The 27,802-nt window shown below is 35.2% G+C and overlaps 1 protein-coding gene and 1 long non-coding RNA gene across 3 annotated transcripts in view; one reads left to right on the top strand and one right to left on the bottom strand.

Moving 5' to 3' along the window:
• LOC148673190 (uncharacterized) overlaps positions 1-27,802 on the bottom strand; it is a 330,310-nt gene that overhangs the window by 121,214 nt on the left and 181,294 nt on the right. The window lies entirely within an intron of this gene.
• Positions 10,381-27,802, top strand: part of pdzd2 (PDZ domain containing 2) — a 176,449-nt gene continuing 159,027 nt past the window's right edge. For both annotated transcript variants that reach the window (XM_088629527.1, XM_088629525.1), the window contains exon 1: positions 10,381-11,208. The gene's annotated coding sequence lies outside the window, so the exon portion shown is untranslated. The remainder of the gene's footprint in view (positions 11,209-27,802) is intronic.

Below are 27,802 nucleotides of genomic sequence, written 5' to 3'. Positions count from 1 at the left end.
ACTGTGATGACATTCATTTGTTTCCTCTAAAAAACTAAGGCTAATATCACTAGAGCAGACTAGTTCTGTTGTATTCAGTAAGAGTTCATCGCCTGTGTATTTTAGCTGGTTCAATAAATCAACAAACATCTACATGCAAACACCAGACCAAACTGAGACCTCAAGTCTCCAGAGAGACAATGAAGTGCTCCACATTACAATCATTCAGTGTATAAGAACATTTTCCTGTTATGGATTAACTGTCTTTATCGGGCCTAATTTATTTCAGGGCAGAGAGTATACCTCGTACTATCAACTGAATACAAACTGTATATTAACTTAAAGGGTCTATTTTAAATTAATTTAATTATAAAAATATCCTAATGGTATACATAATGGACTTTATCTAATGTGTCAAGAGTGCTGCTGAATATTAATAAAAGCTTGCAGTAGTCACAAAACTTCTCAGCACATTCCTAATGGAGCAGCAACACTGTTTTTCCTTCATTTTATCCAAAACATAAATTTATAAATGGGTTAAACAATTTAACTGTATAGATTGTATTTTTAGTACTGTATATACAATGAGAAAGACTTTAAAAGTACCTACTGTATCATTTATTGTTAGTGTTTTTAGAGTTCTTTAATGTTTATATTATTTGTGGCATTGTAGAAGAATTGTTTTTGGTTTCAAGTTCTTGTATCCTGGGCAAACTATAGTTTGTAAAATACAAATATGTTGCACAATTCTAGGGATTTAGAAATCATTTTGAAACATTTTAATCATTTAAATCAAATTTTGAATTTCTCAAACTTAGAACAAAACAAGAACAGAACAGTGCAGTACTGCTCTTCTAAAATACTGGTTTTTGAAAAGTAATAAATGCAGCAGAACGTTTGCAAAGATTTGAAGGTTTCCCATCAACATTGTGGGAAGAGAATGAAAAGTTGTAGTGGAGGATCCAATCTGTAACTGTAAATCAGAGTGAGAGAAGTATCATATGATCCTTACCATCTGTTAAACAGATGGGATTTTAAAATAATGTGTTAGACAACATAGTGATGAAAAGCAACTTGCCAGCAGACGTTTTAACAATGGGATGTTGCAGGATGCCTAGAATGTGTTTGTCTAGGGACAGCCTATCGCATTACTGAAGACTATACTATAATAACTTATATTATAAGATCAAAATGCACATTCTTAATATTACTTTAATACACTAAATCTCCCAATTAGTTGTTTTAATATCTTGCAAATGTCTTCAATAAGAGTAAATTATTTTTTAGTAGAACACCTGTTTAAAGCTGTTTCATTAGCTTCCAGTCACAGTGACCATCATCTACTGCATATTCCAGTATAGGAGCACTGAAAATGCCCAGAATTTGTGAGTGGTGTTTTAAGCACTTCCTTGGAGTCTGTTATTAGATTTTAACAAAGTAAGGCAACTATCAAAAAAAGTGCCTTTGTCAGTAACAGAGTAATAGCAATAAAGCTGCAGAATATTTTCTTATTTAGAATATCTTTCCTTCCACCACACCTGTGTGGGTGTTTCTTTATTCCTAAACCTATCCCAAGCTGCTATCACCTGCATCCTATTCAGTAGTATGTATCTGTTTACCATCGTTCTACTGAACTGGAGACATGACTGTGTGTAGATTTAGTCAATTCCCTTCTGCAGGTCAGGACTGAAAAGATTTAGTTCATATACAGTAATCTATTGTTCCATGACAATCCCCTTTACACTTGGGATTACTCTGTTTAGTCTTTTTTGAACTCTTTGTAGGATAAGGGTCTTTTATAATAGAGATCACAATTGAACACAGTATTAAGATATTTTTATCTTAATATTGCTTCCATCCATCCATTTTCTAATTGCTTTTTCCAATTGAGGGTCTTAGGGGAACTAGAGCCTATCACAGGAAGCAACAGCTGCAAGGCAGGGTATTCCATGGACTTTGGACTTTTTGAAAAAAACAGACAACATGGAAGAAATTGATGTAAAGATGGGAAGAACTTACAAACCTCAGGTCAGGAACTGAACCCAGGGCCCCAGCACTGTGAGGCACCAATACTAACCATTGTGCCACCATGCTGCCCTTAGTTTTAAAAACTGTTTCCAAAATCTTGGAATTCTTGTAGTAATCAAAATAAGACATATTGCTTTATAACTATCTGGTTTGGTTTTGTTGCCATTTATATGGAAAGGCACTGCATTAGCTATATATATATAGGTATTACCCCTGTCTCGAGAGAACTTCTAAAAGAGTTTTGTTAATGGCTTATAAATAGCATCTCTTGTTTCCTTAAATATAATGAGTAGTATATCAACAGGCCCTGGAGTATTGTTTAACTGGTTCTAGCAACACGTCTGCTTCTCATATGCTAATTCTATTAATTATAGGACTTTTTGTTTGCTCAGCCTGAAACATTTTGTCTGTTCCTTCCTTGGTAAACACCTGAATGAAACATTCATTTAAATCATCAGCCATTTCCTGTCATCATCTAAACATTTCTATTTTTATCTCTGAAACACTTCATTCTTTACCATTCCTTTGCTGCAATAATCCTTTTTAACTCTCTCTGGTCCTGTCTAATACCCCTTTTAAATTGTGTTTGCAGTTATTTCACTCCTGAACTAGTTTATTTAGCTATTGGGTCACTGCATTCCTTATTTTATTTACTTATAGCATTATTCTGGATAAAAAATAGATTTTCTTCAGCTTCTGTTGTAATTGGATAAATGTGTGCTGTGCAAAAATGTTCTATTTAATTCAGGATTTTTATTTTAAGGAGCTTTGCCAGTGGAAAGTACTCGCTGTATTCAACAGTTGTTATCCCATCTGAGAAAAAAAGCGTGTTAATTGCACAAAAACTGAATTTGTAAAATCAGATAAGCATATTTGATTAAAACCACCTGGATAACAAAAAAGCTGTGTTTATCAGTGTTCCTTGTTCTTAGTGGTGAACAGTGCAGTTATGGATACAAAGGAAATTACAGTAACTGAAGCAAATTGCTTTGTATTTAAAAAAAGTTGCTTGTGGGAATTTGCAGGTTTTGGCTGGATACCAAAATATACATTGCTGGCATAAATGTCACTAAGGGAGAGAGATTTCAGGTTAAGATTGGTTTTCCTGACTATAGTCCAGATAAGTGCCTATTAGATTTAATAAAGCGAGCCTCATCAGCTCATTAATTGTTTTTAAGTGAAAAACAGATCTATTTACAGTATACAGTATGAGAACTCGGTAGGATGTTAGTCAAAATCAGTTCAGAACTTTGATGAACTCCAGTTTTTATCCTTCTACTACTCAGAAATTGTTTCCCTATAAAATTCTGATGTGGAGGTGCCTAGAAAGGAGGTGTTAGATCAAGGATGGGATTTCTCTTTCTTCAAAGGCTGTCAGACAAATTCCAAATTGGACATTCTTACAAAGATTTTTTTTTCCATAGATGTAAAACAATATGGGTGTGATCTACTTATTACTCCACATACAGTATAATGTTTTTTCTTGATAAACTTTACCTGTAATGCAAATAGTTAGGACTGGCAGTTGTTTATGCTGTGTATATACAGTAACTAAAGTGATAAACTAAAGTGAAAGTTTTGAACAAAAAATAGATTTTATTTAATGTATTGTTGTCTTAGTTTAGGTACAAACTAAGGTGTTAGGTTTAGGCAACTGAGGTATGAAAGAGTTTGCTAACACATATTATTACGTGTTAGCATGTTAGGAAGTCCTGATTTATGGGTGAATTGAATTGCTGTGTCCGCTCAGTGTTCGAACCCAATTGAAAATAGTGTGCAGAATTCTGGCAGGAATATACAGTTAATGTTAAATTTATATTTATACAGTGTCCATCTGCCCAATTGAAGGATGACAGTTGGTTGGCTAACATAAAATTATAATAAAGGTTAATGTAAAGAAGGAGGCAATTTGTCCCATTTAGTCTATTTAGTAATTAGTCTTTTATAGATCCAAAGATCTCATGCATTCTTTCATTTCTTGGAAGAAGCCAGGGTATTGACTCCAACAACATGGCTAAGTTACTTGTTCCAAACTTCCACAGCTCTTTGGGTAAAGAATTGCTAACTGTTCTTGGTTTTAAATGGTCTTTACAGTGGCTTCATTCTGAAGAGGTTCACTGTTCTTTCGGGATTTTGAATATTTGATTCATTATAAAAAGCAGGACGAAGAGGCCAGTACCAGTGACTGCTGAGCTCTGCTACCTAGGAAGCTATTAGAGCCTCTCTTATTTGTAGCACCAGAGCAAAAAAAAGAGCAAGGAAAGAAGTGACCAATAGAACAGCTCGGGACATGGTGCTGTGAGGTTTCTTTGGAATTGAGAGATTTTGATTATGAAGCTGGTAAGGAGCTTAGCTGGACTTGTGTGGATTTAGAAAGAAATATTCATAGAAGAAATAGCTCATAGAGAGCTAGGATTCTGTTTCTTTTTTAGCTTTCCTTGCACTTAAAGAATAGAATACTTCATGCTTGTCTTTTTTGCATCAGTTTTCCCTAAGACCATGCCTAAAATCCCTGTCACACAAGAGAGTGGTGACATGCAAAAAACCTGTCTTGCTTTCAGGCTTTAGAATTCTCAAAATAAAAACCAAAGAACTTAAAGTAAAACAGGTTGTTATGAAGCTGAAATGGGCAAAACAAACAACAATATGAATATACTGAAGAAAGGAACCACATGTATAGTTACCACTCAACCACGTCTGGGTAAGCCACAAAAAACATCTGCAGTTGATGACAGAACAGATATCATATTTGTCAAAGAAAACCCTAAAACAACTGTCAGTGATATTGCCAACAACCTCTAGAGTGCATGGGGTGAAGGTATAAAAATCGACAGTCAGCAATAGACTGAGACTGCAGAATTACAAGGATATAAACCTCGACTGGCACCGAGGACAAAACAGATTAGTACAAGAAAGATCCAGGAGAGTTTGACACAATGTTTTATGGATGAAAGAGATCAAAATAAACCTCCATCACAGTGACAAAAATGACTCAGCTGTGAAGTATGATGGAGCTAATGTCATGTCCTGGGCATGCGTGGCCACCTCTGGAACCAACTCACTCATATTTATTGATGATGTTCCTAATTTTGGCAGCAGTAGAATGATTCTGAAGTTCATAAAAACATTTTTAGATGCACTAATAGTGATTGGGTGCAGCCTGTCCATGAAGCATGACATTGACCCAAAACATATGGTCAATACAATTAAGGCATTCACCAGGAGACAAAAGTGGAAAATCTTAAACTGGCCAATTCAGTCTACAGATTTACTGTAAATGTATTTGAGTGGCTGCAGAAAAGAATTTCAAATGATTACTCAAAGGGTTTGGTGAACTCAGTCAGCCACAGGCTTCATGCAGATTTGCGATCGTGACACTAGGGCCATTTCTCCCAGAAGCCTATTAACCTACCAATATGTTTATAGAAACCACAGTAACCAGAGAAAACCCAAATGAACACAGGGAGAACATGCAACCTTCATGCAAATAGCACGCAACATCTGGAATTGAATACAGGGACCCTGTGAGACAGCAATGCTAACTTAACACTGTGCCACTGTGGACAAGGTTATTGGACAAGGCCAAACAAACAGACCAGATCAAATGAAGCAAATCTAATGAAGAGTACAGATGGCAGTAGTCTTTCAGTGTAATTATAAACATTTGGTAAAAATTAAGTGGCTGATGATCCTATCTGTCCTGTCTAAGGTGTATCCAGCCTTGTGCCCATTGCTTGATGGGATAGGCTCTGGCTCCCCCTCGACCCTGAATTAGATGAAGTGGTTAGAAAATGGATGGATGGGTGAGTATATTGTTTAGTAAAACCTGAGAAGGGGTTTAAAGTTCATGAATATGTCTATTTCTAGTTGTGGGACTAACAACAAAATTCCCTGTGATATCTAACTATTATACTGCTATTTACACATTGTAATGAGTTTAGTTAACAAATTAGTCATTAACTACCATATTACTGACTTCAGAATATCACAAAAGATTTCTCTTTGAGTTTAAAATACGGAATAATTATATGTATTGCGTATTTAAATTGTTATATGTTGCACAGAAACAGTAGTGTTTAGCCTACTTAACTTTATTAATTAATTCTAACGTTTGAAATCTCGCCGATGATTGACAAAAAAGCATGAGCAAAGCTTTTTCAAAACTGTCAGTTCTCAATATCACTACTTTAGTAGAAAGAAGAAATCACAAGAAATGACATGCTTCATTGTTAATTGGACTTGGCCAGGTGCTAATTATGTAGGACCATTATGTTGCACCATTAAAGATAGAGAGACTATAACACTCTTTACAAGAACAATTGTGAAGAAGTATCTGAAGGATCCGTTACAAAGAGGAGCTTTTCATTAATCATAAGGTTCTCCATCATTTGCAAAAATAATTGCCCAAAATAATTTGCATTTGCAGCTGGGAGAAAAGGCACAACCATTTTGCACCAGCACATCGCATAATAGATATGCAAGGGAACAGCTCAAATGAACACTAGTGATTATTGAACATGTATCCACGCCATGCTGGATGTACTGTATGTTACCTTAGCATTTTTTACTATGTAGGTCTGCATCCACAAATCACTAGCACAATAATCTTTGAGATAATGTGGATTCAGTCCTAGGAGTAACTGGGACTCAAACAAATGTGAGTGCATGACAATTGTATAACCAGTATCATTGAAGCAACATTTGCTACATCTTCTTAGAATCAAATACTATCAAATGCTGGCTCCACAGTTTATAGCCAAATGTCTTAAAGTAACGGATAAATCCAGAAACCTTCAAAGCTGTTATCTGGGGATAAATGGAGAACCCCATTTATCGCTGGGTTAAGAGAAGAGACTTTCCTACATTATCCATAAGCACAGGTATTATGTTTCAGTTAATTATAAACAGAAAACAGCAGCACATGGATTTCATGTTTCATATTTGTCTCATAAATTTGCATATTCTGCACTAAGTAGATAGCATGTCTGGTCTTATCTGGAAGAGCAGGTTGCCATGGAAACAAAGTAAAACGTTCGCATGAAACATCCATAACCTTCGAGTGCATTATGATGTGGCAGAAATGTTAACTGTTGCTTCTCTTTTTGACAAAATTCAATTGATTGTTTTAACCTGATTTGTTAAATATCATTTTCAAAAGTAGAACTTTCTGAGGTGAGACACTTATTTGTTAAAAGTAAACTATACAATATTTGAGGAAAATAAAAAAAAATGAATTAATGATTTCTTCCTGGTATGGCATTATGAACATGCATACAAGGTAATATTTAAAACCCAAACAGCATTTTTCCAACTATATTTTTCTAAGGCTGACATTACTTAGAGATCCATAGTATTAATGAGTTCAATCTCTCTGAACAACTGGCCCATACTTGTTTGCAACATGTACTTAGTTGTTCATCAGCTTTTGATCAATGAATGAATCCTATGTGGTTCAGTATGATATCCAGAATTAGTTTCACGTCAGATGGTAAGTTTTATCCAATGATCTTGATATTTCTCCTCCATTTTCCTTTGCAGAAACTTGCAAAGTACAGAAAAGTATGTTCTGGCGTTTTTAACATCAACTTCCATTCATTTTTTTCAGTTTGAACATCACTTATGACTGCACGGCTTCCCTTGCGCTAACCAACAGTGGATTATAAAATATTATGTCATTGAAAAAGAGCGTACATATAATTAAACTCCTAATTATACTGTAGTACTACAGTATAATAAAAAAAATCCTGCCCAAGCATTGGATTTCACCTGCCTGCAGGAACACATTCAAGATGATATGAATAAACTCATATAAAACACTTTAAATGTTGAAAGAAACTGTCCTTGTCACCGTATTGCATAGTCCAGTTTGACTTTAAACGAGGTACATAAAAGGCTTATACAGTATACTGTATATGAATGAAAAACAGCATTGTCTAAGCAGATTTCTTAAATTCTTCCTGGGATTTATTTGAAGAGGCCACAACGTCCATCATATAATCCAGTATGCATACTGCAAATTCAGTTTACCTTCCATTTTGCATCTGGATATTTCCAAAGATTATCCAATATTGTCTTAATCTGAAAGGTGGACAAAGCAGAATCCATATATTTCCAATTTACCAAAAGAATTGTTTCTGCTACAACTAAAAATATAAAGATGAGCTTTAATTGAATAGACATCTGTTTATAATCAGAAAATTCACTTTTAAAATCATTTTGGGGGGTTAAATGGTGTGGACCATAAACTAGTATCTTAATTACTTAATTCCAGAAACTTAAAATCTTGATTTGGCAAAAAATGTGAATGAGATTACCTCCGGATTGACCAAATTTTGGACTTATGCTGTAAATGTCAGGCACAAATGTGCCTGGTTCTACATAAACAAGGTTTAGCTTGTAACATTCAATACAAAACTAATTTATTCCTGTATATTATTACAGTATACAATTCTAAATTGTAAGAATGCAATAATTATATAAAACTAGCTGGAATTAATTGATTTTTTGGTCTTTTTTCCTTTTGTTTTTAATTCATTTCAGATTGTATATACTGAACTGTATCTTTATTATATGTAAATAAAATGTAATATCTTAATAACTCCTATAATAAATGCTCAAAAAATTAAGTACATTGCCTTTAAATGCTGTCAATATTGTTGCTAAGTGAATCATGCCAGCAGATCCAAATTAAACAGATGGTATTAGAGTACGTTTAGTTCTTAGGGTGCCTGTACCATATACACATACAGACTTCAATCTGATTCAACATGTGTGGTTCGAACTCAAGAAGGCAGTTCACAAATGGAAACCAAAGGATCTCGAAGAATCCTGCCTGGAGGAATTCAAAAATCCTCCCTCAGAAGTGCCAGAACGTCATAGCAGGAGGCATCTTCCATAATCCATGCCAAAGGAAGATTTACAAAATACTAATTGAGGGGTGTGATGGAAGTAAGGTTTTCATCTGTACAAAGCTATTAACAGAATTTTTAGAATTGTTTTAAGCAAGAAACATTAAACTTTATATTGCTTTTTTATTTGGGATATGCATGAATGCATCTGTATATATTGTATAGTAGTGCTATGCAAAAGTATCTTAGAGATACTATAGATATCTAGATACTTTAAACAGATAGATACAGTGCAATCAGTAATAATACAGTATATGTATGACTATAAATTACTCAAAGCTTCCACCAGTAGTTTCTGATATCCATTGACTGTTTAGCAAAGCTAAGAAAAAAACAGCTTATCATTTAACAATTTTACCTGCAGATTGTAATCTTCATAAACGGGATCCCAACAATTCAAAGTATGCATGTGCAGCTAATACAACGTGTGTAGATGCAGACCTTTTCAAAATGTTCATTGTTTTAACTGTTCACTTCAAACAGAATGGCAAAGATTTTAGTAGAACTTCCATTTCATAATTTCAGTAGATACGTGCTCCTGAAAAATTGACTGAAAAGAGCAGAACAGTGCAAAAAATGTCAAAAATATCTAATGCTTTGCACAGCATCGTGTATATTGAACAACTACTGTATACTGCATGGCTACACTCTTTCTGCCTCTTAGGCACTGCGTTCAGATGTCTGCGTAGCTCTCCTGCAGCATTCCTGGGCTGTTCAGCGTTTTGAGCCCTCTCCTCAGATCAAGACTGCTTCTGAAAGGTTCACCTTCGTTCAGCTTACTAACACACTGAAAAAAGATGCGAGCTCAAAAACCAAAATACAAGGATAAATTCCTAAAAGCACTTTTATAAAGCCTTAAGAATGCTGTGTACATCAGGGATGATTTGTTATTAATCGATAGCATACTACATTCAAGTACTGTACATATACTCCTTCTTCCATTCATCCGGAAATATTCAAAAGATCATTATGCTTATTCGGAATCTATATCGGAACCCCGTGTACACATGAAAACAACTTGTGATTGATGATTTGCACTAAGACATTTGGCTTCCGATAATAACGTTTGTGAGAGACATACTGTATATTGTTTGTATAACAATATCCCTACGATTCAGAATTCAAAATCTCGAACAGCTTTGAGACGCTGGATTCTCAAGCACAAACACATCTGCCACTTGTACTAGAATACAATAACTGCGAAGTTAATCAGATACATTCCTGATGTTTAAATCAGGGTGAGTAAAACACTAAGCCCTCTATAGCACAACTATCTCATTATATTCAGCTACAACATTTTATAATGTTAACTTTCTTGTGTTTTTTTCTTTTTTCTCACATCCTATTGGTTTTGAGGACTTGTATCATCACTGCCTTCTTTTTAATATCGATTGCCGATTGGTCACAATTGTCATAAATCAAAAGTGAAGACTCCTCCCAAATCTAACAGCGCTGCTAGATTCAGAAGAGGAAAACTGGTGCGCCTAACTTCTGTCAGGAATAGAAGAGCTTCTTTGAAAATGACTAGATTCGGAGTTTTTCCCCCCGTTTTTCTTCTCTAACGAAGCCGCACTTGGAAGCAAAGTACTGAAATTCAAGCCATAGTGTCCAGGTGATTAGCGATTGGTCTGAATCTCAAAATAGAAGATTTAAACCTCTTGAAGGGCAGTAGTTTGTTCGTTCTTGCACCGTAAAATTAGTTTTTTGATCAGAAAAGTAGTGGGCATGTGTTTTTCCGCTCGATATTTCTTTTACATTTTAAAGTTAAATAGCGGAGTGAGAATTTAAAAAGTGAAGGAAGCGACAGTTCTTTATTCAAACCCTGAAATAAAGTACTTCTGGGGATAATTATCCTATCTCTGTATCAATCGCATTGTTTGATCTCAGTGCTTTAGTTTCAATGAAGTGGGGAAAATGTACTTTACATACAATGATATGTATATAATTTGTGTGCAAAAACACACAAAACCCTTTCCAGGAATGTTTTGTTCAGATCTTCACATTGTTATTCATCGGAGAGAACAAAGAAGCATGTCAATTTAATAATACAAAACTGTCCTGAACCTGGGAAACAACTTTTCTTGAAAAGAAAATAATTTAGCAGCCACAGTGGATTATCGTCCTGGATTAATTCGGGGGATGTCGGGGAACGTCTACATAGAAGGAATAAATCATTTCCGAATGGAATATAGAAATGATGCAGTAATATATAACCCTGATGACTAGGTGGTCTGCTTTGTCGACCCAGATTATCAATGGGGAAAATACAAATAGCATCCAGCACACGCTAAAGGTAAGTCAGCTACTCTTAAAATACTAGCAATTTATATATACTAGATCCTTTAGAAAACAATAACCTAAATGTTTCTATAGAAATATCAAATTTCTGTAGAAGGTCTGGCGTAGTTTTGTTTCGGTAAGGGACATCCAAGAAAGGAGACTGCTAATTTCCTACATCAAAGTAGAATTAAACAGAATGATTTGTTCAGATTAAGTTGAAATCCCATATTACATACAGAATAATATTCTTGTAGTATTAGGGGTATTTGACATTTTAAACAAAGTTCGAGATAAGAGTAGCATTCGTTGTTCGAGCGTTCGATCTTTGTTAACAATGTAACAACATGTACTGTATAGACGTAAGCAGTTGAGACTACTGTTTGGGTGGTAATTGGTGACAGATGTACAGATGATAATTTAACAGTTCAGATCCTGAGCTTAAAATATCAAAACCATTGCGGCTTTAGGTGGTGTTTCCGACTATTTAAAACATTTTCAATAGCAACTCCTTTCCTTTGAATCAATTTTACCAGCTGTCTAATAATTCTAAATAGTCCTCGTTTTTTGTTAGAAAATACCCCCTCACGCAGTCATAAACCAATTGCATTAGATCACAGCTCCAGAAAAGTTTATTGGAAAAACGTTTTAATATATCCTGTGAACTCCATATGGTTATGACACACTGAAGAGGTGGCATTTTTTCCATTTTCTCGGTACTGGGTAACATTCAACATTTTTTTTTTAGATCGGTTTCGAAAAGACTGTTCAAAACCATTTTTTGACACTTAGACAATTAACTGAATTTTCATGCTTTCGTTTTGTGGAAAACTGTGAATGCAAATAAATACGAGCACAATTCTCCAGTTATATGGGCCACTAACAGTGTTGAGGCGCGTTTCATTTCCCATCCTAAATCCATTAATATAAAGTTAAAATGAATGGTGAACTGTGGACGGTTGTGCTGTACATGTATGTCGAGTCTTTTCTTTGAAGTACAGCATCCAGTGAGAAGCACGTACCTAAACGTAATATTATATTAGATTTGCTAACACCTCGACCAACACACTTCTTTTGGGATATGATAGGACTATGATATGATAGAATTGGCTCTGCAATGCTGAGGAAAACGCATTAAGTATTTCACTTTTGTGTAAATCTGCAAAGCACACTGTGGTAGTGGATAGGTTAAGTCCCTCAGTACCAAAAGAAGTTTGTTATTCTGCACCAGATTTCCAGTGTACCAATGGAAAAACTTGACAAATGGATACTTTACTGGGCGGAGAAGACTTTTCAGCTTTTTCTAGCATGAGACTGTAAATTAAATGACAAATGTTAAGAGCTAGACAGCTCACTTCCATCATTTCCTTTACCCTTCAACATGCTTTTGGCCCAAACAGATCAAATTAAATATCTGTCCCTACAGGGCCTAAGTCAACACCAGAGCCTTGAGGATGAGGTTGGTACAGTTGGAAAATCAAAGATGAGTCATGGTAGGGTCATACTGGAACATCAAAATTGATTAGTTTACTTGACAACTGTTAGATAATGCTTAAACCTTGTATGTTTATATTACATACTCTTTTTAACAATGGAACTCTAAAATGTGTCCAAACCATTAAAATACACTCCCAATTAGTATAATTATATAAAAAATAAGCATAAATTCATCCCCAACTGCTTGTTTCTTAAAGGGGAAAATAATTGAAAATGACATAAAGTAATCTTATCTATTATATACAGTATACATTAGATCAGGAGTGAGAGGAGGTCTGAAATTACTGTGAGCATGGTATTATAGTTTGTATTTATATGGTCTATTAAGGATAGATAAATACTTTTACATTTCTTGTATTTTTAAAAACCTGGAAAGACTTTAAACACGCATCTTTAATAAAATGTCTTGCTCAGAGTCTACTATTATTATGTACTGGTCTTATCTCTCTGCACTTTAATTTTATGCAAAAGGTGAGGAAGTCCCACAAAATCTGGACATCCTACTATGGACTTGTTATATCCATCCATATTCTAACTGCTTCTTCCAATTCAGGGCCTCAGGGGAGCCGGAGCCTATACAGGCGAGCAGAGGGTACAAGGCAGGGTACACCCTGGACAGGACACCAGTCCATTGCAGGGCAGACAGACAATAACACATAAGAGCTCACACCAGCACCAGTTTTCTCAGAAGACAACCTACTGTACCAGTATGTTTTGGACTGGACTGGAACATGCAAACTCCACACAGGTAGCACCCCAGGTCCTGTATTGAACCCAGGGCTCCAGCAAATTTTGTCACTTTCAGTCCCATTGAGATGAATATTTGTAACAGTTTAATCATTTCTGAACTAAAACTACGGAGAGTAGTTTAGCTTAGTGTTGCCTCCTTCGGTACTTTTCTTCTTATCAATCAAACTATTATATTGATGCCACATATTTGTTCAAACGGTCTTACATTAACAGCTTCAGAAATAATATGCTTTTGTCATACCTTTTTAAGCTTTTTAAGCTAACTTTACTAGCTTGTCTCTCTGATATTTTCAAATACACGAATAAGAGATTAAGCAGTCTTGTGGTGTATTTTCCTGAAAGTTGAGTGGTACCACACATCTGAGGTTGCATTGCTGGATACCAATTAATCACCTGATGGAAGTCTAATATCACATGACTGAGAATTCATCGACTGAAATTGAAAGGAAAGTGGAACCACTGTGAATGTTTTTACAGCAGAACCTTACTTCTTCCAATTTCAACTTTTCAAATCAAATATGTGTTATTATGATTACAAATATTCTAGGCTATTCTCAAAGGTTGTCCCTGTAATGTCTGTCATCATTACTGCCCGTTATCATAGTCTGATTCAACAATGGTTGAATGTTAAAGGAAAGCTGCCTCTGTGTTGTGCTATGTCACTAACATGAACTGTATTGAATGCACCACATCTGTCTAGTATTTAAACATAGAGGATATGTCTGCTGTATAAATAGAAATGCAAAGTGTTATAGATAATTTTAGCAATTATTTAAGCCTGTGCTGCATCAGTGGAATAGATAGCAAGGCTTAAATGTCTGTCTGTTTTAGGAAAGAAGTCTAACAATATATATTAGCAGCATAAGGAAGAAACCATGATGTTTTCTTATTATTCTTACAATGCAAAAAGAGACTGTGCTCAAAACATGAGTACATTTCCCTGAAAGTGTAAATGGTACTGGCAGTTCTGAAGCAGTGTGTGATTTTGACATTGTTCCCATGTTTGTCCTCTGGCATTTAAAAGCAGCCAGAGAAATCCATTGTCAAATCCTGTTATTACCATTTTCTCCCTCTCCTCAAGTGTTCTTGTATTGGTGCTTATCTGAAAGTATTAAGAACACAGTTCTGAAAACCTTCCCCCTTAAAATAAACTATAGTATTTGTGTCTTCTTCATGTTGCTGATGTTTTTAGAAGTGACATTTTAAAGACTGTGCGTCAGATATTGTTTTTGCTCCAAGATTGAATGTGAAAGCATGAAACCCCATTTTTGTATTACATAGGAACTTGGAGAGCAATACTTTCCTATGATACAAATGGAACACAAACCAGCAGACCAGACAGGTAGATTCACAAGGTCTTTGCCCACTGTGGTTTTGAGAACAGCTACTGTATGTACAGTACTTTTGAAAAGGGCGGTTGACTAGGTATAGGTATAGAGTAGACTAACGAATTAGTCTTTCACCAATTAACTTTTGAAATTTCCTGAATACACATTGGGGACACGTGCCTTGAAATTATGGTTCTATTTATTGAAGAACTGCTTCACAGAGTACAAAACCCATTTAGCACTGAAAATACTAAATACTTAAATGTTTTCATATTAATTGGTCTCAGTTTTGATCTGTGAATTGTTGTTTGTGTTTAATGAGAAACAGATGTTCTGTCATTTACAAAACATGGAACTGGCTTAGATTAAGACAGATTTTCCAGACAAGAGGTCTTATTTTTTGAGTAAATGCATTTGCAAGGGAAAATGTAATGTATTGGGTGTTGTTAAAATAAAAAAAAATACAAATATGGGTATTCACTTTAGCTTATTTATGTTTTAAGCTAGCTTTGCCTGATTCCCTTGAAGCAGGAGTCTTTGGGGTCACTGAAACTGGAAAGTGCACATCGGAGAAAAAGATCATCATTGTACCCATGTAGTACCTATGCAATAGGCAGGAGTGATAAAAAGACAAAAAGAATACTTCTGAATCAAAGTCCAGAGATGTTATTTTGAATTTATACAATGCCATGTCTACAGCACATCTGGAATTCTACATGCAGTTGCGGGCTCCATGTCATAAAAAGTATAGATGCCTTAGAGAGCAAAGTAAACTGACTGATCCCACTGCTCAAGGACATGAGTTATGAAGAGAGACTGAAGGAAGTTAAAGACATTCAGAAGAGTATTCCTATAAAACAAATTGTCCTCCGAAAATCTGTTTTGTAAAAAGTTTGTCCCTATCAAATTCAAGATCAGAGTTCAATGTGGGGAAATAAGAAAAAGCTTGCAATAATTATGAAAGTTCACGTACAAGCACTTTACACTTAAAAATAACAAAGGGATGGTTTCACCGCCCTTACTTTACTTGCCAGTGCTGTTTAAAAGGAGAATCCTTCTTGTTTCATCTGGTTTTCCAAAATTCTAACCATAAAATGCTGGAGGGACAATATTAAGTTGCCTTTTCATGTGCCTCATTGACATGTGACAAGTTTACTATCCTTTTTTTTCAAACTAGTCTGCCAAAGTTTTTTAGCTCTCTCGTGCATTGAGTTTCTCAAAAGTAACATATTTTTTCCGAAAAACAATTTTAATTATTATTAACATTTGTATAATACTTGTATAATTTGTTCTAAAGTTTGGTTTCTTATCTCATAAATTGTCATGGGTGATTGGGTTTAGTTTTCGGTTTAGTGCAGTTAGAGTTGCAAATGAGTTCTCACTTCAACTGCATTAAAATTTGATTCATCCCATTTCAACATTTGTCACCCTTTTCCCTCATGTGTACTTTATTCAGTTTTGTACACTTGCACGTGTACCTAAAACATGAGCAGAGGTGCTAAGAAGGATACAAATGATTTCAAAATCTATTATTAATGCCATAATAAGGACAACGTTGTATGTTGTTATATGTTGAACTCTTTTCAAACTTAGCTTGAGACCAAGATAGAAATCCTCAGGGCAGTGTTTCACAGTCCTGGTCTGGAGTAATCCCTGTGTCTTCTGGTTTTCATTCCAACTGATTTCTTGATCAATTAAGCTTTTCAAACCATCAATTAATCAATTTCCCTTTGGGATCAATAAAGTCTTATCTTCATTTGACTGGTGTTTGGACTCAAAATTCAAACGTATCTCCTTTGTGTCTGGAATTTTCACTACAGTAAATACAATGATCAGAATTCTGTTGCAACCTGTTTTCAAATATTATTTTCAAGTATTTTTAATGTTTAGTAATTGGAAAAAATAAAACTAAGTGAGAGAAGAGGTTAAAGTTTCATGGTGAGCTTCTAACCTAATTATTATTTGCTTAGCAGACACCTTTATCCACGATGTTGTATGAAATATACATTAAATGAATGCAAACAAAGATATTTATAAACAGTAAAAAGTTAAAAAAACAGTATAAACAGTAAAAAAAAAAGGAACACAAACACAAAACTGAGAACAGTGCTAGAAGTGCTGTAGAAGTATCTGCACAGCAATTATTGATTACAGTAAAGAAGGTTACTGTTGGGGAGAGAGCTACTGTATATCTGTTGGTGGTAAAAGTTCACGACAGTGTGAGATACAGATGCTGTTTAAACAGTTCAGGTGGGTAGCTGCATCAGCTTGCATAGTCTGCAACGGAACAAGTAATAGGTTTATTCCATGCTGAAAAGAGAAGAGAGAAAACACAATGTTTCGGCTGTGAAGCCTTCTTCAGGACTTCACAGCCGAAACATTGTGTTTTCTCTCTTATTACCTTATTACCAAACCTATTACTTGTTACTGTTTAAACAGATGAGTCTTGAGGTAATACTGAAATGTGGTCGGGACTGAGCAGTTCTGAGTTCAATGAAAGACATTTTCATATAAGATGTTGTTGGCATGGGTTGTTGTGTTAAAACTAAGGAAATTAACAATACACATATCAAGAATGCAGAGAATAAGAATGTGGTTCATTGAAAAATAGTTGAAATTGCACCTTGCTGTAAGTGTCCTACAGACATGTCCTTGTAAAGATTTTCAGTTTTATGGTTTAGGCTGTTATTTTGTTTTCCATTTCTAACAGTGTAAACATGATTTTAAAAAAAACAAGCATCCAGGTCAGTTGATGTTCCCAGTTCTAGGTGAAACTGTTATTTATTCCATTTGCTGAGCTGCATTTATGTTCCTAATGTTTATTCAACAATCATAAATTGAGCTGAATGCAGCAAACTGTCAATTATCTGGAAAGCCGTGTTGATTTAAATATTGCAAATTGTTTTGTTTTGGTTGTGTTCTTTAACTGGGGATTGGATGCAGATTAGTGGTGGCTGTTTTAAGCATCAGTAACTGATCAACCAAAAATAAAATTACATTGTGAAAACAAAATCCTGTTAAATTACATATTAAAAAAAACCTTACTAGTGGTTTGCATGAGTCATAGTTCTCTGTGAAAGATTACCATCTGGTATCTAGGGATCTCAGATACATTTAAGTCATATTTATTTTTCTTCTTTTTTTAGTATCTGATGCTAGTAATTAAGAGTGGCCAACTTTTCTTCTACCACTGCAAGCTAAATTACTTCACCCACAGCTTGTTTCACTCACTGCGAAAAGCTTGTGTGCTTTTAAAGGCACAGATCACGACTACGAGAAATTATTGGAGATGCAATTAAGCAAAGAAAATGTGTGTGAAAAAAAGGCATTTACACCTGTAAATATTAAATTTGAGAAGTACTGGCAGAGGCAGCCTATGAAAAGGACATTAATTTGTACAGTATATTCTTGCTCAGTTATCTGTTGTGCAATGTGGGGAAGTGATAATGAAAGTCAATGTAATACTTGGATATGAAATAAAAAGTGCTGAATTCAAATCAACTGAGATAATGTTAAAACTGTGTAATTCAATGTTATTATACCACAGTGTTGTTCATGGTTGTGGGCACTATATTACAAAAAATACTTTGATACTCCAGAAGGTGCTTAAAAAATAAAACAAATACAATAGTATTGTGGACTGAGTACAATCTCTCTCTTTATCTGGCTCACAAAGACCTCCAGTAGGTTTCTGTCAGATATTCAGAAACCAGAAGGGAAGTGGTGAAGTTAAACCAAACTACTTAATCTGGGGAAAACTACAACCTACATGAGTGAAACTGCTAGTTGGAGAACAGGAGGCCCTTTGTTTACTTATAGAAATGTTGGTGATTGGTACGAATTGTCTGTCTGAATTGTGGAGGATGATTCTGTGGAGTCATTTAAAAAGCAGTTTGATAAGGAAACCAAACACATAAGATAGGCCCATTTGCTTCATCTTATTATAACCTTCCTTAGATGTCAGTCAGCAACAAAAGAAACAAGGAAAAAGCTATTCTTATACACTGAAATTTGAATAAAAGGTTTTGATCTATGAAGATCCATTTTTCTGTGTTTTTATTATAGACATCTTTCGAATACATTGTAGATGACCCTACTGAAGTATAATTTTCCTGCTGTGGTTAGTACATGCTTCACACAGCAGGCTTTGTTAAATTAAGCTGTTCGATTTTTGTGATTCACTGTGTAGACAGAAGAAAACAAACCACTTGGAGAAACCTTTAGAATAAGCTGTTCCTAGAAGAGCTTTAGCAGCTCTTTAGAAGGGCTGGTTTAATAAGCGAATGTCATCATTATTTTTTTAGAAATATGGAATGTTTAGATCCAGAATAATCAAACAAAACACTTCAGAGCTCCGTTACTGTTTTTCCCTTTGGCAACAATTTGAAGACACTGAAGTGAACTAAGGTGAACTATGTGGTGTTATGTATTTCTGTGGGGCAAAGTTGCTGAAAAAATGTTTATTATTGTTGTATTACAGGTAAAAGTATGTTTTAAACATATAAAAATAAGCTTTTGCATCCAGATGGATGCTGCACATTGGTGGTGGTGGAGGGGAGTCCCCATTATCTGTAAAGCACTTTGAGTGGAGTGTCCAGAAAAGCTCTATATACTGTAAGTGTAATGTTAATTAATTTGTTATTAATTATAATTTTTAAGACAAATTCTTACAAGTGAGAGTCTTCATCAAGCCATGTTGTTGAAGCTGATATCCTAGCGTCTCTGAAGAAATGTCTGGGTTCAGATATTTGGATCAATCAGCTACTATCAAATGAGCTATGATGGGCCAAAAGGCCTTCTCTTGTTTGCAATTCTTCCTGTGTTCTTAAATGTGAGGTTGAGTCACAAGAATATCATGTTTAATGTGTGTTGTACTGTGCATGTGAAATCATATAATATTCAAAATGCACCGATTTAGATGTATTCCTAATGCCCCACACTACCCTCAGTAACAGGTTTAAGGTTTGGTGTTTTCAGGACATAAAAGAAGGGGTGGAGAACAACTACTTAATAGAAAAGCTTTTTGTAAAAGGATAAGAGTACATTTTTAAAACCCAGATAGTGGATTAGCTCCATAAGCCTTGATTGGCTTTTTCATGCATAAGATTTATCTTACATAATCTGTTTAATGGATTTCTAACTAACCAGTTACAACTGTGGAAGTGTGTTTCATTCATTCCCTCAACGGCATTAATAATAATTGCTTACACTTATATAGCACTTTTACATTTTACATTTACAGTACAGTGTCCCTGTCACTATACTGGGGCATTAGGACCCGCACAGACCACAGGCTGAGCACCTCCTGCTGGATTCTTCCAGCAGCAACCAGGTGCTCTCACATCCAGGTGCTGACCAGGCTCACACCTGCTAAGCTTCAGTGGGTTGCTAGTTGTGAGTTGCAAGGCGATATAGTTGCTGCCGTTGGCTGAGAGTATACAGCCAGGTTCTTATCTACTAATTGATTAATAATTTCTTGCATGTATATTGTACTTTTCATCCCACAGGATCCTGTTTTTGCATGGGTTTTCTTTGGGTGCTCTGGTTTACTGTCACATTTCAAAGGCATACTGGTAGGTTAATTGGCTTCTGCGAAAATTGATACTTGTGTGAGTACCCTTCAATGGACTGGCATCCTGTCTAGGGTGTACAGGATGGTTCTTGCATGACTTGCTGGGAAAGGCTCACCCACCAACCTGAATTTAACTGAAGCGTTTAGAAAATGGATGGATGGATAGATCCCAAAGCACTTCAAAAATCTGAGGGGAGCCTCACTATGCAGCAGGTCTGGTGGACAAGTGAGAAGTTGCTCAGTTCAGTTAAGGGAAGATTTAGTGCGACCAGACTGTGTAAGCCCACTATGGCATTTAGCCAGGACGCTGGGGTTAACACCAAACATAAAAGGAAGGAGTCATGCCAGTTGTTCCACTAACACCATTTGCAACAGTGAGCTGATTTTCCCTAGAGGTCTCCCATTTCATACCTGGCCAGGACTTCCCTTGCATACCTTCTGAGATCTACATCTACAGGCTACAAGATGGTAGCAGTGCTAACAGATTATAGATTTCCAGCAGGAAAACTTGCAAGACTCAATTCACAGAAAACTAAAAAGACTCTAGCAAGTAATCTGTAAAGATTTTAGCCGCCCAATATTACAGGATTTCTGCATGTTTCCTGATGACAATGTTATAGCTAAGAATCCTGCACAGTAGGTCCCACCAATCATAATCTCCTGAAATGATTTCTCCCACAATCTGTTTAAATATATGTATTAAATTGTTGGGACACTTGTGTGAATTTTCTTCTCTTTGACTTGTTCATTAGTTTCAAAGAAGCTCTGTTGACAGTTATTTTGGCTTGTTGTTTGAGAGCTATTTTGACCTTTCAAACTTTGAGTTGGAAGATTTAAATATGTATATATTTAAATCATATTAAAATATTTGTTAAAACCCAGCTTGTAGCTTCTTTGGTTTTGGTTTGGTTACAGTACTAATGCTTTTCTTTCCACAGCTACTGTAGCCAACACAATTTTTTTTCTGAAATACAGAGTTCCTGTCCCATAGAAGCAGGAGAGGTAGTACCTTACTCTTCTTTTTCTATAAATTCAAATTGTTTTGAACAAATTCCAAAAACATACATAAAAAGAAAAATAGCCTTAACAGAAGAATTAATATATTTTCAATGGCGGTACTAACTTTCAGGTAAAAACAAAAGGAAGTAAGAATCAAGATGGTGCCAAGAAAATCAAAAAGCTTCCGTTACATCAGCTATTGTCAACAGATTCCATCTGCCTCCTGCATTGTTGATATACTGTATCATGTATTCCAATGCATGTATTCCAAAATATGTTAGACGTTTTAAGTCACATGCCAGTTTTTTTCAAAATGCAGTGTCTGTGTTGCCTGGGAGATCCGATATTGGGAACTTATCAGAAATGCACTGATAATACAATACATTCTTGTACAATCAGCCAAAATTATTATAATGTGTAAAAACATGGACAGCATGGTAGAATGTGCACTTCAGTCCCACTATTAACAGACACAAAAATGATTCTGCTAGTAGAGTGGGATGGAGCTGCACTGCAAATGTTTCCAAAGCTTGTACATCCAACTGCAGCACATGGTATTTTTTCTGAGTCTGTAGTGTTTTGGCCTGGGTGTACTGTATATACAGCATATTACAAGGAGCACCAGCTCCATCTATAGTTATAATGGCTTTTTTAAAGACTGTAATCACTATGCCTTCTGAGCATCAACATGAAATAGCTCGTCTTGTATCATGATGCATGAGAGACGCAACTGTTTAATGACTTTTAATCCTGCCTTCTGCAAAATGTCCACACTTTATGTACACAAAAAAGAGGAATTAGGATTTAACAAAAGATAATCAATATTTTTGCCCATAATATTTGTGTGGCAGTTTATTCCTGGTAGAGTAATAATATTGTTCTGTCAGTTTCCTTCCATTCTCTAAGCCAGGTGCTTCTTAATGCAAAACATTAGAAATCAAGTATTTTATTGGCTCACTAATTCCTAGTGAAATTTCTAGTGAACAAGCAATTTCACTACTTTTTAGTGATAGCTGTCATTTTTTATGGCTAGAATTAAAAATGTGTGGCTTGACATGGCTTGACAGTTAGGCATTAGGTTAGGGTTAGGGCTGAGGCCAAAATTACAGCTATATTTAATTTTAGAATTAAATTTAGCTTTAGGCTAAGGATTCATTTCAAATTTAAAAATAGTGTAATAGTGTATACATTAGGTTAGTGTTATAGGATAGTGTTCAGAATTAAAGGTTAAAGGTCTTCGAAATACATGTTTAATATTATTACATACAGTAAATATTTTTTTCCAGGTGGGCAGTTACAGTTTGTGTTTAGTTTTTCCAAAATAGTGTGTTCATGGTTGAAGGTTTCTTAACTAAGCATCTGCCTAAAGAACTGAACAGAAGCATTGAGAAACATTAATAGAATTACTTTTTGGCACATTATCTCCAAGTTAGTAAGTGCAAATTGTGTGGGTCAGCACTTGTGCAATGCAGAAGTGTCTCTTGGCATTCTACTGATGCCACACAGAAGTGCTTCCTTATTGTATTTATGTTATTCAAAATGCTCAAGTAACAAGTAACCTGTGACCGAGGAATATTTTTTTAATTAGACTTATTTTAGATTTACGGATGAAATTCTGTCATTGTGGATCAGCGCAGAATGCCAGGGTTAACTGCAAGTGTATTTTTTAGGGTTGTTTCAAATTTAAAAAGTATATGATGTACACAGGAGTGGTGGGAAGTGCAAATGAATGAGGTAAAAAAGCATATAATAGATCAGCATTTAGCATTAGTACATGTGAATGTTACTCTATATGTTTAATACTGTAAGGAGAATATTATTAATAAAGCCTTAGTTAGAGATATATTCTCTTGAAGGTTTCATCAATTTGAAATGTAAAAACAATCCTTTCTTGGTTTCGAGGGATATAAAAGCAACACTAAATCTATTAATTTCCGTCAAAAAGGGACCATTATGGAAATGCTGCGTATTGTATGTGGTAGAACTGTATCCTTAATAGTGAAATATGTACTTCATATACATTCTGTGTAGCATGCAGTCTTGTAAAAAGGAACCATTTGTACAGTGATGGGGATTATTTATGTTCTAGTATTAATGTTAATGGAAGATTTTATCCAAAATCAAGAATTCTGTCTGTGTAGCCCAACTATCATGCCATACTTCAGAAAAATCTTTGGAGACCTGATAATTACTGTAATTGAAATGTTACTTCTTGTGATGGACAAAAGTATATGATGTCATGCATTGTTCATAAAACATATGGTACGTGTGAGTAAAATCTGGGTATTATCTAAGGAATTTGGCAAACCTTAAGGATTAAGTATTTTAAAATAAAATCTCTAGTAATGTGAAAAGCAGTTGAAAAGCAGTTTCCCTTTTTCAGACACAGTAAGCCAAGGCAGTTTTGCCTTGAGGTATTTTGTAGGTTTGTAAAGCTTTTGGACATTGTTTCAGCCAACCATTGGGAAAAAAAAGAGAATATTTACATGGAATCTTTTGCCAGAGGCAAAGGCGTCGTTGCTTTATGCATACTCCATAAGAGGTTTGAACAAAAATAAATGATCTCAAGATATGGTTTTGAAGTTGCTTTGCTCTGCCTTATTTAAGGAACTCACTGGGGAGCAGCTGTCTTGTTCTTTCCTTTACAGTACTTGAAGCATATAATATTACTTTTTAAGTGTAATGTACATGTCATTTAATCAGTCTTCAGTGACAAAAACTCTGACAGTGAGTGGGAGAATGTACTGCAGTATAGTTAGAGTGATACTCAGGAATACCTCTCTGCTACTATATTAAGTAAAAAGGTCACTAAACATTCAACCAAGTGTCAATCTTGGTTCATGTATTCTTGTATCCTTAGAGTACATAACACAGTAGAAGTGCTTTCATTTCAGTGCTGACAGGATAATTTGTACTTATCTTAATGCAAAGCATTCATAACTCCCAACATTTTGCTTGGAAATAAGGTATAGGATTGTAAAAATGGCAAACACAGTATGGAACACATAGTTAAATTCTTGTTTGGAATCCTTTTTAAAGCAAATTTCTGGAAAACCAGAGTTTAATACAGCTCTGAAAGCCTTATACCATAGAAAAGAAAGTGTACAGAGACCACAATACAGTACAAGTCTGGTTTGAAATACTGTGTACCTCCTCATACATCAAGCTTTTTATTAGCTTCTGCTGTTTTAAAACTATTTAATGGCAGAAGTATTTTTAGTGATTATGAATATCTCCACAGTGAATTATAGTGACTTTATCGAGAAGCACACAACTCTGTCTGGATTAAAGGTAACAGTAAATGTGCCTACATTTAACCTCCAAAGTGAAGTAAGTCAAAGTGGTGCTTCAGCTAACATTATTATTATAATCATCATCATCTTTGGCCTGCGTTTTTAAATAGTAAAAATGGGGAAGACTTTTTTTCTGTGAATGTTAATTTATGGCAATCAGGAGTCGTAATAATTTGTTGTACATGTTTCATTGTGAATCTCCTTTGTCTTCATTTTTTTTTGTCTTGACCTGTTCCCCCCTACTTCTTTATTGAATTAACATTTAGGCTCGTGGAATGGTCTTCCAATCGAAAACCTTTTCAACAGAAATCTTTGCTCTCTTGTTCATTCTCTGTTGCTGTAGGTTCACTGAGATGCTTGTGTGCACCTGGTTGGCTCTGCAGTCTGCAATTAGAAAAAAGGCTAACGTTAGAGGATGCCTGGGAGGGGGCCTGATATTCAGTTACTTGTAAATACGTTCACCTGTTAGTGATTAAAATGTGTTTTAAGTTGCAAATGTTGGAGGTTATCACATGTTTTTTTGGAACAGAAAAAGGGTGTGGCACAGAGCACACTCTGTAGCATAAGTGTCAGTTTCTCTTTCCTCTGAAATCTCTTTTGATCATTGTATGATGTGTTTCCACTAACCTGTGAGGTGAAGGACAATCTTACAGGTTTCTGACCGTTTCATTAGACAAACTAGCAAACTAGGGTTCAGTTATTATTTCACATACACCAATTCTTTATTTATTTCTATTTCATATACAGTACCTATATAATTTCTTCTTAAAACACACTGAATAGGTAAATATAAGCCTTTCGTGGTATAAAAAGGCTGTTGTTCATTAAACAAGAGTATCATGTTAAGAACTTGTAGTTCCCATAAGTACTGTACATGTATTTTAGACTTCACAAACTTTCTCTCGGCCCTGTACGTGCATTAGAAATGCAAGAATATTCTATATGGTATAACTCAGTTGAAGAAATCAATGTTACCATAGAATAGTATTTTCTGCATATATTGCAGTTCTTTTCTTCTAGAGCAGATATTTTGTCTTCAAATTATTAAAGATAAGCTTTTGAAAATGTCATACCATAGGAAAAGCTTGGAATCTCAGACTTCCTGAAAAAAACATTTAATGTCTTGTGTTAGTGTGCCAAGCAAACAATATTATACTCTTTGCAGTTTGGTGAGATGTACCATGAAGCTGTAACTTTCTGGTTCAAAGGCCAGATAATGATTAACTAACAGCATAGTAAGCCTGCTGTACTACACCATTTTGAGAGTATGGAGAACCAAAATCAGACCACTGCTCTTCAGTGCTTGACCTCGGTGAATAATGCAATATCATGAACTTTGGACACAGATCAGTTTAAATGAATTAAATGCTTTCTTAAAGCCAAAACAGCACTAGCAATAATAACTTGTGGGATCTTCCTTGTATTAATGACATTAATAAATACACACAGGGCATGTGCTATGGTACAGTATTTAGGTTTTCAGAAAGCTTTTGATAAAGTTCTCCATAAAAGATTAATTCTGAAAATGCTGGCGGTAGGCAATTAAGGTAATGCATGTATTTGAATTGAAAATTGGTTAACAAACAGAAAAGTGAGAATACAGACAAGAGGTGAATACTCAATTTGGGGTTATGTAATTAGATGCAAACCACAGGGATCTGTACTAGGACAACTCAACTGCTTTTCTTAATTCTTATCAATAATCTAGATGGTGATGAAGTTAATAAACCAGTCAAGTTTGCAGATGATCACAAATTAGGAGGAATAGCCAACACTGGAAAAAAAGCACATGAAATTCAAAAAGATGTAGCTAAAATTCAGGACTGGTCAAAGACATGGCAGATAACATTTAATGTAAGGGCAAGGGTTTGCATGCAGGCAGAATAAACATAAACTCTGTATGTGAAAGAGGAAATGCTGGTCTACAAGACCAGGTTTAGGTATTTAATGTGTACATTATTTAGATCTTCTTAAAAAGAGAAACAATGGAAAACAAAAAGAATATAATTTTAATCAATGGATGTTATGCTAAAATTGTATAAAGCACTATTAAGGTTTCATTTAGCATATTGTGTACAATTTTGGTCACCATGTAATAGCAAAGATGTTGCTGTTGGCTTAAAGGAATGTCACACACTAGCAGGCTGAAGGAACCGAACCTTTTTAGTCTTTAACGGAGAGGATTACCAGCGGACATAACACAAGTATCCAAAATCCTCCAAGGCACTGGCAAAGTTCTTCAAAATGAACACAAACCCAAGGGCACAAGAGGAAACTAAGTGGAAGTGCATTTAAAACTAAGGACAGGAGGGATGTGTGTATCCAAAGGACTGAGGGAGTGTGGAGCAAGTTAACAGCCATATTGTTACAGCTGACACCCTGGCTTCTTTCAAGAAACAGCTGGATGAGTTCCTTTGACAATTAGCTGCTAAGTACCAAATGGACTAGATGGGCAGCATGCCGTTAGTAGGGGAAGCATTTCAGATGAATTTCCAAATGTTTTATAGATTGACAATTGTGGTCTTAATCCACCATGAGCACTTAAAAAAGGATTTGCAAATACTAAAACCAGATTTCCTTTTAGGGGACATAAACATACTGAGCCTGGAATAACATCCTAATACTTTTTTCCCCTAACAGAATCACAGAATATAAACTGTACTGACTAAAGCCATTTAAGGGATATACTGTAAAACTGAAGCAGAAAATTTCAAAAGAAACAAGTTCTTCTTGCTAAAAATAAAGCAATTGTGTGTACCTTGCCAAGCTACAAAATACCATTGTGTATGGTTCATCTCTGAATCTGTTGTCCAAAATGCACTTTTTGGCTGAACTCTCAGTTAAGCTAGGGCTGAATTAGGTCAGTAACTGCTATGTCCATTGAGAAGGTAAAACATAGCTTGATCAATAATTGCTTAGTTTAAATAATTTCCATTTTCCATTATTTTAGACACGCAGAGCTCAAACTGCTTAAGAGATCAAAATGTAGAGAAATACAGGTAAGATCTAATAATTTATATCTGAAATTGTATGGTAAGTCTTTTAACTCAAGAATCCTAGGTATGAGATGAATGTAGTGATATCTCAGACATCAGTTGTATTTAAGTGTCTTGTATGCATGCCAAGCTGTCAGTCAGGCCTATCAAAAGCAGAAGTTCTCTTTTGGGCCTT

This window comes from Lepisosteus platostomus, chromosome 4, assembly GCF_059453375.1.
Source record: "Lepisosteus platostomus isolate fLepPlt1 chromosome 4, fLepPlt1.hap1, whole genome shotgun sequence".
Taxonomy (NCBI): domain Eukaryota; kingdom Metazoa; phylum Chordata; class Actinopteri; order Semionotiformes; family Lepisosteidae; genus Lepisosteus; species Lepisosteus platostomus.
Note: the sequence above shows the minus strand (reverse complement) of the source record. Positions and strands in the feature narration are given on the sequence as shown.